This window comes from Mauremys reevesii, linkage group 1, assembly GCF_016161935.1.
Source record: "Mauremys reevesii isolate NIE-2019 linkage group 1, ASM1616193v1, whole genome shotgun sequence".
Lineage (NCBI taxonomy): Eukaryota > Metazoa > Chordata > Testudines > Geoemydidae > Mauremys > Mauremys reevesii.
In genome coordinates, this window is record NC_052623.1 from 179,636,615 (window position 1) to 179,649,722 (window position 13,108).

Consider the following 13,108-nt stretch of genomic DNA (forward strand, 5'->3'; position numbering starts at 1 on the left):
TGTCCTTACTGTCCCCTGGCTTGGAATGGTAGGGGTAGGGATGTGCCTTTGATGCCACGTGGAATGTGGTGAGGTGAGGTGTGGTGCTAAAATGGAGTTCTCCATTGACTGCAAAGGGAGGTGAGCCTGTGCTTGTTGAACCTGTAGCTCCACAAGAGCCTTCAGCATTTGTGTTTGTGCCAGAAAAGCCCCATTATGTTCTGGTGCATGCCCCTTTCCTCTTCCTGAGGGGACTCCTGGGCCTTTCTCCTGTCCACTCTTTCCTTCTCCATACTATCTTCAGTATTCACTCTCCAGGACCTCTGTTCATGGTCTGTTGCAGCATCTCACTGAACATATACTCCTGAATCCTTTCTCCTCCTCCTCAGGGTTAGTCACTTAGTGTGTGTGGAGGGGCACCCCTCCAGGCCGCAGAGATAGCAGCTACAGATAAAACACAGAAATGGATCATTGTATTTATAGTCACAATGTAACATGAAAGAAATTTCAGAACTCTCTTCTCTTAGTCCCTAAAAGTTTTAAACAAGACAGCTTTGGAGCACCTCTGCACAGCACTGGTCTCCAGTCCCAACCCTGGTGACCATGGCCTATAGGGGGTGAGGTGAGGGGAATGAGGAGGGACTTGTTTGGTTGCATAAAACAATACAATTTCAGCCCCTATTTCCATGGGTATGAATACAGGGCAATGGCACTGAACACGGGCACTATTTTCCATAGGAATTGGTGATTTTTAGCTGATAGCTCACTCCTGAGGATAACAAAGGCACAGAGAGCATAGCTGCTGCTGGTGTCCTGAAGGCAACCTGGCCTATATGTAGCTAGCCTGTGTACTGCAATGGGTGGCTGCTGAAGTCATGGACTGGTGTGGGAAAGTGTCCTAGCGCAGAGAAAGAAATAAGGCAGCCATCCCTAGAAACCATCAGGATTGCAGAGAACCTCCATGAAAGTTTGATTGAGATCTCTCAGGAGGATTCAAAGGACATCCCTGTGGACATAAACAAACTGCTCCCCATGTACTTCCTCCACCCCTCCCCACCTAATTCTACAGGGGAATGGAAAGCAGATAACGACACTTTCTGTTTTTTATATCACTACTACTTTTAGTACAACAATGACAAGTTGATAATGGTGTCCTGCTAACCTGGGGTTGGTTGCCATTTAAATTCTGTAATGGAAAATGCATTCATACACTTATTTGAGTTTCCTTCCCCGAAACTGGGCTCAGCTGGCAGGTCTGGCTAAACTGCAATGGAGTCCCAAAAACAAGTGCTGGCTCGAGGCATAGCTGGACCTCACTGTAGCACGCCTCTCCCCCTCTCCTCCTTCTTCTGTTAATGGCAGGGGTCTCAGGCTTCTTGGAGGTATCTATTGTCTTCCATAGGATGCTGGTGGGGTCATTGTAAAAGCAGCAGATCTGTGGTTTGGCACTAGATCTACTCTTGGCTTCCCAGGCCTTGTGATATGCCTGCTGCAGATGCTTCACTTTCACATGGCACTGCTGCTGAACCCTGCCGTACCCTTTCACTTGAATCTCCCGTGCAATCTTTTTGTAGATGTTCATGTTTCTACAACTGCTCTGTAGCTGTGCTTGCACAGCCTCTTTGCCCCACAAGACCAGGAGAGCCAATATCTCCTGTCTACTTCAGACAGAAGCGTGTAACTGGCATGGTTGGCTGGGCAATTCCAGACAACAAGGAAGAGCTGCTAGGTGTGCTCACCAAGCTGGGCAATCAGGAAAAGACATTTAAAAAATACGCAAACTTTTAAAAAGTGTGTGTGTGGGTAGCTTCAGGTGTCTCTGACCCCTAAGCAGTGCAGTTCATAATTCGTGAGCAGAGCAGAGCACTCAGTATCAGGCATTATGGGACAGCTGCTGAAGGATTGTTAGGGTCAATATAGGTCACGCAAAGTCTACACTCACAATGCACTGACCTCAGAATGTCGACCATCGCTTAATGCTGCTTGCAGAGGTCTGTGTCACCATAACAGAGCACTTACATTGGCTGGAGACAAATTTGAGCATAGATATGTGCACAACTGGTTGACACAAAAGTGATTTATGTCAACCTATTTTCTATTGTAGACCAGGCCTTAGTTACAAATCTCAGAGGGGGTACTAGTATATTGGAGTTTATCACTTCTGTTGTAAACTGCCAGTGTGAATCCAATCAAGGTTCACAGTGACTGAACTGTGTTATCTGAGAGCTGTTCAGTGGTCCATGTGAAATGAATTCACTGGTCTCAGTTCAGAGCTAATGACTGTCCACATTACAGAAACTGCCACGCAAACTGTCACCCTTATAGGGAATGGCCAAGGATTGAATGGGCACTGGGGAAGCGTATTCTTGCCATGCAAGCTGTACCTGTTCTCAGATCAAACGGAAGACCTCATTCCCCAGGGATGATGACTTGGAACCATTCATGAGTATTAAAAAAAAATCCAGGCACAGTTTTTCTTTAAAACAAAAAAAATCTATCCCATCCTGTATAGTTAAGGAATTTAGGAAAAATTATCAGACTCATTCTAGGCCTATTTACAGGTCTAGGATGAGTCATTCATATGATCATGTCTTTCAAAGGGCATGTCTAGATTGCAAAGTATGATGTGATTGTAATATGATGCAGAAATTACTGGGTGAGATTCTGTGGCCTGTGTTATGCAGGAGGTAGGAATAAATGGTCATAATAGTCCCTTCTGGCTTTTTAAATATATGAATCTATGAGCAGCCTATGGAAATCAGACTGTCTTCACCATCAGCCAACATATCTCTCTGTTTTGCCCTTGCAGCAGCAAATGCATTTGACTTTTTGTGTTGTAAAATGTACAGAGGTTAATGTGACGCACTGAAAGAGGACATGCAATATCCGTGTTTCTTTAAGAAAGCATTTTGAATCACACATCTGGCATCATGTCCTTGTTTGTATTTCATCTCACATTATTCCAGAATTTAACCCCCCCAATAGGTCCTGATTCAGCAAAGCACTTAACCTCATGAATAATCCCATTGTTAGTTAAAGCAAAGAAGTTAAGTGCCAGGCTATAAACAGGAGTGTAAGAAAATGCAACACTATGGCCTAAGCCTGTGCTCCCATTGAAATCAATAGAAGTTTTGTCATTGACTTTGATGGGAGTAGGATCCAGTCCTTGATGTCACACAACACAGTTCTTCAACTTTAGCACCACTTGGTTCAATGGACACTGGAATCAATTAGCTGTCACCTCCCCACATAAACAATAGATTGGAGAAGTATATAAAATTGCCTAAGCTCTCCATTTGCTCTGGTTGTGATGCTGGTCACAATGGAGCAGTCTCTGAAGGTAACTGTCAGATTCATTTTGTTTAGGTGTTGTGTCTGATAATCAGTTTGATCAAATGAGAAAAATCCATATAAAAACCCATGGCATTGTCATTTGTATAGAGGATGGCGTTGCAAATACGAAGATAGAACAGGAATTGGGTATCAAAATGAAGCATGTTATTAGGTCTGAATATCTTGCTTTCAAAATTGTTCAAATAATTGCCAGTCTTATTCATCTGAATTTGAAATTGGCTAGATGACAGAGTTCTTTTGACTGATACCATTTATCAAAAAGCCAGCTTCTTTGCAAATAGCAGAATTCAGTATTTGTGAACTGCCAGTTTTCTATTCAAAAAGAAATGATTAAAGAGTTTCAAAATCTATCCTATCAATCCACAACAGAGGACAAGCACTACGAAACCAAAGATCCTGCAATACTTTTACCCTCACCATCATCTGTGACCACAGTTCAACTATTCGTACACTTTCTCGTCAAAGCTAGTGAGTGGTGACCATGATCAGTTAAATTCAGTCTCCATAATTTGGCACGTCAGATGTTCGCCCATCTCCACACCCCAGTCTATGTGCTTCTTCTTTTCACAATAGCTACCCACTATCTAGTGGTTTGCTACAAATGGATGTGGAAATTGTCTCTGGAATTTCTCACCACATACCTCATCATTCTAATAAAAATTGTATTGATTCAACTTCAAAACAGCAGTAACGGTGCACACGTTGGGCTTGATCCTCTGTCACTCCCCCCCCCCCCCTTTTTGGAGTCAATGGTAAAGCTCCAATTGAAGTCAATGGCACAGCATCCAGCCCATTATTTCTTCAACCCTGGCACTGTGTCTTATGCCAGTTTTGGAAAGCAATAAGAGAGTGAGAAGTTCGGCTTCCAATAGGACAACCCCTGTGAGAAAGAGTTTTCAGGACTGGTCCATGGCTGCTTTTTACTCCTTTCTAACAAGCTGCCACATAATAAGCTATACAACATACTTTTTAAAAAAGGTCTTTAAAACCTATTTCCGTCCTTCTCCCTTGTTATCACCTCATTGTTTTAACACTTATAATGATAAAAGTGGTATGAGTAATGACATCTATTCATGGAATGTGTGAAAGTGGGTCTGAAATTCCAGCATTTTGCATCAGGAAAATGTATCTTGAGCAAGGTCAGCTGCATTGACTACTTCAATTCATCCCTTATTAAAACACAAGCTGAATTTCTTATACATCTGGGTACAATGCTCTCTGGCTTTCTCGACTTTTAAGCAGGCAGTTTTTAGATGGTGCTGGAGAGCCAAATTAAGGAAACTTTCAGACTCTTAGGCCTGGTCTACACTAAGAAGGGGGGTCGAACTAGGGTACGCAAATTCAGCTACGTGAATAGCATAGCTGAATTCGAAGTACCCTAGTTCGACCTACTCACCCGTCCAGACGCGGCGGGGTCGAACTCCGCGGCTCCCCCGTCGACTCCGCCACCGCCGTTTGCAGTGGTGGAGTACCGGAGTCAACCGCAGAGCTTCCGGAGTTCGAACTATCGCGTCTAGATCAGACGCGATAGTTCGAACTCCGAGAAGTCGAACTCACCGCGTCGACCCGGAAGGTAAATGTAAACCTACCCTTATTGTTTTCCATTAATATGCTAATTCTGCTTGTGTTTCCTATTGTTCAATTCAAACACAGAGTATCCATTCTCTGAGGGCTAGTCTATACTTAAAGCGCTACAGCAGCACAGCTATGTTGCTGTAGCATTTTAGTGTAGACACTACCTCCGATGATGGGAGGGATTCTTCTGTCAGCAGAGGCAGTAGCTAGGTCGATGAAGAATTCTTCCATTGACTTAGTGCTGTCTACATGGGGAATAAGATCAGCTTAACCGTGTCAGTCAGGGGTATGGATTTTCACATCCCAGGCCGATGTGATTAAACTGACCTAGTTTTCTGGTGTAGACCAGGCCTGAAAATGAACTTGCTTTGTGTGTCTCTCCATTCTCACATACGCAGTGTGCAGCCACAGTCAAAAAAGCAAATAGGATGTTAGGAATCATTAAAAAGGGGATAGAGAATAAGACAGAGAATGTCTTATTGCCCTTATATAAATCCATGGTACACCTACATCTTGAATACTGTGTACAGATGTGATCTCCTCATCTCAAAAAAGATATACTGGCATTAGATAAGGTTCAGAGAAGGGCAACTAAAATGATTAGGGGTTTGGAATGGGTCCCATATGAAGAGAGATTAAAGAGACTAGGACTCTTCAGCTTGGAAAAGAGGAGACTAAGGGGGTATATGATAGAGGTGTATAAAATTATGAGTGGTGTGGAGAAAGTGAATAATGAAAAGTTATTTACTAGCTCCCATAATATAAAAGAACTAGGGGCCACCAAATGAAATTAATGGGCAGCAGGTTTAAAACAAATAAAAGGAAGTTCTTCACACAGCACACAGTCAACCTGTGGAACTCCCTGCCTGAGGAGGGTGTGAAGGCTAGGACTATAACAGGGTTTAAAAGAGAACTAGATAAATTCATGGAAGTTAAGTCCATTAATGGCTATTAGCCAGGATGGGTAAGGAATGGTGTTCCTAGCCTCTGTTTGTCAGAGGCTGGAGATGGATGGCAGAAGAGAGATCACTTGATCATTACCTGCTAGATTCACTCCATCTGGGGCACCTGGCATTGGCCACACCTGTAGACAGGGTACTTGGCTGGATGGACCTTTGGTCTGACTCAGTACGGCCGTTCTTATGTTCCACTGTTAACAACGGGAAAGAACAAGTGATATGACCTAGCGTACCACAGCAAAGTCTTTAACAAGGAGTAGAAATGAGGTGGCATGGAGCTTGTATTCACTGTGCTTTTTGATGCTCAATGGACTATGTCCTCTCCTTGGAAAGATAGCATTAAGTTCTTTGTCTGTGTATTCATATTACAGATATTAATTTTTTGGGCGGGGAAGAGGAGAAAAACCATCAGGAAGGATTTTCCCTAGTGGCTGCCCTTTGCCTTACAATATGGGACTAGTGAGAATGATGAGTAAAATGTAATAGATTATGGCTCAGGGCTTCTGCATCTTTGTTTCTCCAATTCTTCCCATCAGTTTTTCTCTTTATTTTAAGAGCAGGGGAGATAGAGCTGTCTAGTGGGTAGTGTGCTAGACTGCGAACCAGGGGATCTGGGTTCTATTCTTTATGGCAGGTCTTACACTTAAAAAGCTGCAGTGTGCACTGTGCAAAGAGAAAAAGTGTCTGCCCAGAGAGTTTATAATCCAAAAGTCATTAAAGAGTCTGTGGAACCTGGAGAAAGTCTACTTACAAAAAAAATTATGTATTGCTTTTTACCTGCAGACCTCACAAAAGACACGGAGGAGGAAATCTTGGTTTGAACTTTGCAATGCCTTGGTAATATCTGAATTGTTATTTAAATGTGATTTGTGTGTGTGTAGTTTACAACTTTTTTTTATGCAAGTGCATTTATCATGGAAACAAATACAGGGCCTGGAAATCTTGTCCATTATGAAAAGTTGTTTTCACAAAGAATGTGGATTTGACTTCTCTGTTTCCCTTGTATAACTATCCAAAATAATTCCTTGGATCACTGCTGCAAGGTCACTTGTTCTTAGTCTGTGTCTCTTTCAGCTGTAATGATAGATGTGTCAATGCTTTGACTATCTTTTCCCAGTGCTTCCATTTTTCACTCAATGTCCTCCAAGATTAATAGTCATCAAGGTATCATACTGTAACGGGGAACCCACAGTGCTCCTCCGGAGTTGACCCCTCTTCTCTGTGAATCAGGGACACTTCCGTCTGGTGCAACACCTGTGTTCTTTATTCATGATCAGTTTCCCACCACCAGTTTCCAACTATATACAGGCTTTTCAACTGCTTGGCCTACCACAGGCCAGGTCAACAACAGACTAGGAGGCTCCTACTCCCTCTGAGCCTGACCTCCTCCTCCTAGTCTTCACCCCCCTTTCTCTCACTTCCTTCCAGCCTTATAGCTCCTGCTAATGAGTCTGGTAGGTGTAGTCAGTTACCAGGCAAACATAGGGTGGTTCACCCAGCCCCAATCCATTCTTCCTGATTGGGGCTGGAGTGGCTGGAGCTGATTAAGGGCATCTCCAGGCAAGTTATCTTCTTTGAGAGTTAGGTCACTCAGACATTGCCCTTTTCCTCCAAGACCAGGTGAACATTGTTTCAAACCTGTATTGAAGTTCTCATAGAAATTGAGCCTATCACCTATTACACTAGTCCAAAAACTTAATTTACCATCATATAGATTTGCACCTGTTGTGTACAGACAAAGACCCATGCAACCTTCAAGGTCAAAGGAGGTGATACATGAATAAAAAATTACAACAAAAATTCTGAAAAATTGAAACCTGAATCTGTAATTGTCAAATAATTTTTTTGCAGAGATTACCCATTCCAACTTGATTCTGAATCTTTTAATGATGGAGAGTGGCCTTACATTGCCTGTTAAATTATACCAGTATTTATTTTGCATCGGTGTGCAACTTTTGGATTGTCTTTAAACACTTGAGAGTTCCTCATACTCCTGTGATTACACTTGCTGAGGTAACTATTACATTTTTGATCTATAACAAAACTAGTAGCACACTGCAGCCATCATGTAAGAAAGCTTTGTGGCAGAGATAGTCAGCTTTACAATTTATATTAGTAACATTATGTGTCCTGTCATTATAATCTGCTTTACATTCATTGCAATGGTTCTGATTAATGCTGCATTAATTTTAGCACTCATGAGAACTTCAGGTATTTCTGCATGCAATCCATCTAAAGTTGTTACTGCAAATAGTAGTTTGTAAAAGCCTTTAATTACTGTCTTTGGGCGTGTCATTCCTGCTGTTATTGTGAAGAGGTGTGGAGATTTAGAGCTTGATTGTAAGCATAGCCTTGAGCAAGACTTGATGCATGAACTGCCCCAACCCAGCAGTAGTTCTGGGAAGAATTGTGACTCACTGCTAAAAAAAAAGGTGTTTTTTTTTTTACCATGTGGTAACTAATATGCATGAGTTATCCCAAGGTGAAAAACATAGCAAGGACATTTCCATTTTACTGTAAACTCAACTCAATGAGATCAGTCCTTAGAGAGGTAGAAGGCTGTAGATAAGCCCTGAGGGAATGTCTACACTGCAATTAAAAACCCACAGCTGGCCCAGGGCAGCTGACTCAGGCTCATAGGGCTAAGGCTGTGGGGCTGTTTAATTGGAGTGTAGACATTCGGGCTTGAGCTGGAGCCTGGGCTCTAGGATCCTGCAAGGTGCATGGTCTCAGAGCTCAGGCTGCAGCCCGAGCCTGAACATCTATGCCACAATTAAACAGCCCCACAGCCCAAGCCATGCAGGCATGGGCCAGTCATGGGTGTCTAATTGCAGTGTAGACATTCCCTAACTGAATACCCAATGCCTAGCCCCAAGACCTGGGCAGCCTATCCAGAGGTGTAAGAGCATTCTTACTCCATGGCATGGGGATTGTAGAAGATTATAGTTTAGAGGCACTCCCTCATAAGGGACAGTATTATGAACATAGGAATTTGGAGATGTGCCCTGGAGGCAGGGGTTGTGAACACCACATGGCTTTGTGCAGTTCACCAGAGATGTTCTCCAGTTTGTTTTATTAAAGTTTTATTCCTTTCTCATTCACTGGTTTCTTATTTAATGAAGCCCAAGACTGTTATAGAATCTTTCTTTAGTGTTGTTGAGGTGGCCAGCGTATAGCTTCATGAGCCGGGGCGTAGGGTTTAGGTTGGGTCCTTCAGGGTCACTATTGGCATTTCACCATCACCAATGGTAATCCACCGGTCAGGACAGAATATCCCTGCTTGTAGCTTTCTGAACAGTCCTGTGTTCTTAAAGATGCCTGCAGCATGCATGTTCCTTATGTAAGGTGTCCCCTTACTAAAACTCAGCCAACCAAAACACCCCACACTATCTCCCAGTACCAAAAGAAAGGGGAAGGGTTGATGGGAAATCGGGACCATGAGACTGACAGTCCCCAGGACCAATGGGGAGAAGCCAATGTTCCAGGTCAGCCTATTGACAGAACACGCAGGCAAATCAAGGAGTCAGGAGGCCAGGGTGGGTCCCTCTGGTTGAGCTGGAATTGCCTGGGTCAGACAGAGTGGGGCTGAGCTAAGGAGAGAGCAGGGGCCTGAGCTAAGCTGCTGGGAGCAGGGCTGCAGCCCCAAAGACAGAGCATAGCCCAGCAAGAGCAGACCTGCCCTGGGAGCAGAGCTGTAGCAACGAAAGCCAGAGGAGCCAGAGAAGCAGCCCAGGGAGTTGGAGGCAGAGCAGCAGCAACAGCCATGTTGAGGCAGAGTGGAGCAGTGCAGAGCCAGGTATGGTGAGCAGCTGGGGAGAGGGAGGACGACCCTGGGCAGTGGACCCAGCACAGGGAGACACCTCAGCCAAGAGGCTGTGCAGGCCAGACGGGGGGGGGGGGGGGGAAGGAAGATTGTAACCCCAACAGGGCAGGGTGATACTGGGAAGAAAGGTCCTGCCACCTAGAGCCTGAGAGCATGTGGCCACCGCCAGAGCAAGTCTCCAACCTGCAGCATCCTGGCAGCACAGCCAGGGCCTGAGAAGTGACCTGCAACTTGTGAGAAACAGACTGAACCTCCCTTACATCCAAGAGATGTTGTTTGTGACATCCCCATACCACAGAGCAGGGTTGTGTTTTCCTTTAACTTTTCCTATTTTTTTTTCCTTTTTTATTCATTGCTGTTTAATAAATTGTATTTCCTTTGAATTGCATGTAATGATCAGTGGGTCAGGGAAGTATCCAGTGCAGAGAGCACTCCCACTAAGTGCTTATTTCTCAGGCCCAGAATCAGCACTTCACCATCTGCAGCTGCTCCTTGGACACCACCACCAACCTTGAAGTGGTTTTTCAATATGTCCCACAGCAAACTGTCCTCCACAAAATCATCACGTCCCCATTGCTACGTTTCTTCCTGCAGCTCTTCAAATATTGGGGGGATCATTGGTCCTGTGTTTGCAATGCTCATGATAATAGTGCAGAGCTAGGTGGACTCCATGCTTCTGTCAGAGATGGCAGAGAGGGAAAAATGCCATCTCATTTGTGGGATTCTAGAGAGAGGCACAAAAGTTATAGATATGGTATAATTATGGGATGAAGAAAGTGCATGATGGGAATTTGAGCCCATGCTCCCAGTCACTTCTGGATGACTCATGTCTGCCCACCATACTTTACCAAAATTTCCTAAAATAAAGTGCACCAGATGATAGTGAGCTGCATACTGGGATACCTAGCCATGGTGCACCACACTGTGCATCAAACATAAGCACTCCTGGTGAGTACATGCACCACTGACAAGTATACATGCACTCAATACATTAACTGCAGTAGTGATATGCCAACATAACTTGTATCAACCAAACTTTGTATGGTAGACAGAAAATATTAGGCTAAACTCCTTTTTTCCTTATAAAGGAAACAATTTTTATTTCAGGTATTTTGTTCAAATCTAATTATAGTAACAAAGACGTAACATAGTAATAAAGATATTATGCTACATTTTACTCTGTCTTACAATAATGACAAGGAAGACTATTCCTGCCCCAAGGAGCCTACATTCTAAATAGACAAGAAGAACAAAGGGTGGAAGACAAACAGGGGCACAGAGAGGGGAAAAGGACTTGTCCAAGTAACACAACAGGTCAGTGGCAGAGCCAGGAACATAACCAGAGTCTTCTGATAACCAGGCCAGTCATCTATCCACTAGCCCACACCATACTCTGTAAAGGTTATTAATTGAATTGAGCCCTGGCATGAGATCATCTTCATGATTCAAGTTGGTTAGAAATTTTCTGGTAGAATAGAATTTCCTGGTTCTCTGCCAGTTTGCTGGGAAGTCCAGGTTTCTTGGGTCTGGCTGTGGCAGCCAAGCCATGCCAGGGGTTCCAAACTCCTAGCGGTGGAGCTAGAAGCTTGGAAGCCCTGGGAACCCTGACTTTAGCTAGGACATGTCTCCAGCTCCAAAGCAAGGCTCCTGGAAAACTGGGGGGAGGGAGGTGTCTCAGGGTTTCTAGGCTGCTGGATATGGAACTGGGAGCCTGGAACCCCTGAGAACCTTGACAATGTCAATTCCAGTCAGCAGCTGATGGCCCAAGAAGTGCATTTTGTTTTAGAAATACCATGTGTCAGTGTTTCTGAAATAATTCTCCCTTTTCCCACTAGGATTTCTGGTTCCTCAGAAATGTCAACACAATTGGTTTTGGTACGAATTGGAGTGAAACCAAATTTTTAAATCTCTTGTGAACTGAAATCCTGTGTTTCAGCCAGCTTTACTCATGATACACCAGAAAACAAGATATTATGACATAAAATAATTCCACTCCAGAATACATGGCATGATACAGATATTGCAATATATTATATGATACAATAACTCAAGTTAACTCATGTCACTACTCTTTTCTACTTTCCTTATGTCTCCTGTAAATCCATCTTTAGTTTTCCAAATGTTAATCTATTGAACTGCAGTGTACAATATAAATGGGCTCTTTTAAAAATAGCCTAGTAATATAATGAATTAAAATGACAGTAAAGGGGGAAAAACATCTTACAGTTGTGCCAGAAATCAGTTCAATATGCTGGCTTAGTATTTTTTTAAAATGAAATTGGATTTGATAAAGTTTAATGCAGTTTTTGCACTGAACACTATGTTTGATAAATATTTACATGTTCTGCACTTTATAGATTATATGTGGTCAGACTCTGAATTATTTCACTGTATGCAGGTAAAAAGGCAATTATAATTTTACAGTGATGTGAGAAAGCAGAAAAGGTAAGTAGCTTATACAGCTATATTTGTTAAAATAAAATATTTTACATGTGTTCATGGATTATATTGTATGAAAAGCAAAGATTAGAAACAAGCCCCAGGATATGAGGCAGAGAACAAATGCCACAGAAAATGGCCACCATATAGCAGTGACATCAGTCTATACCGGCACTGTCTCACTACATCCATCAATAGAGCTCCCTATACACATCACTATTCCTTGGTTATCTGTCAACCGAACAACTTTATAAGCAAAAAGCCAAATGTCAAATACTGACGCTTACAAACTTGGGGCCAATTCCTGCAAACCCTGACAGGGATTAGTCATGTGAGTAAGGGCATCAAGCTCTTGAATATGTGTGTTGCCTTTTATGTTTGGTTACATTGGCCCCAGCATCCTTCAAAATACATATTTCATTTGTTCTCAGCTGTCAATCCCAAGTGCCAATTTGTATCTGCATCCCATCGGCAAACGTGGTCCGCAGATATACATTTTAGTCAATCTGATTATGTGTTGCCCGTTAGGACTGCTGCCCCTGGGGAAACTAGAACACAAAGTGATATAAAAATCCACACTTCAGGTCAGAGGAAAGGAGAGTGAGAAAGACCTGACACACTGCTGTAGTAAAGTGAGGATTATGGACATTATGACTTCTTGCCACCAATATTTATTGTAGCATGGGGAATATTTATGAAGAAGTTATTCTGCACTCTGATCTGGTATGAAAATATTGCTCTTGATTTTGGTAGTTATTTGCTAAATATCACAAAGCAGTTGCTGGTCCAAAACAATAAAAAAACCCACCACCTTTGGAGACAGCTTTTGTTACTGAAATCTCTATTAAACCAAGAAAATGGGCAACAACCAGCAAAATGTATGAAAACACTTGAGTTACTGGTGCTTCCTTTATGAAAAATTCACCAATATTTCAATTGATTTATCATAACTTTGACAATATTTTAGAAGTACCTTTAA

At 42.9% G+C, this 13,108-nt stretch overlaps 1 long non-coding RNA gene across 1 annotated transcript in view; it reads right to left on the reverse strand.

Annotated features, from left to right (window-relative positions):
* LOC120378955 overlaps positions 1–13,108 on the reverse strand; it is a 26,663-nt gene continuing 13,555 nt past the window's right edge. Inside the window, exon 3 of the long non-coding RNA XR_005587523.1 lies at positions 1–423. This is a non-coding gene — a long non-coding RNA (uncharacterized LOC120378955). The remainder of the gene's footprint in view (positions 424–13,108) is intronic.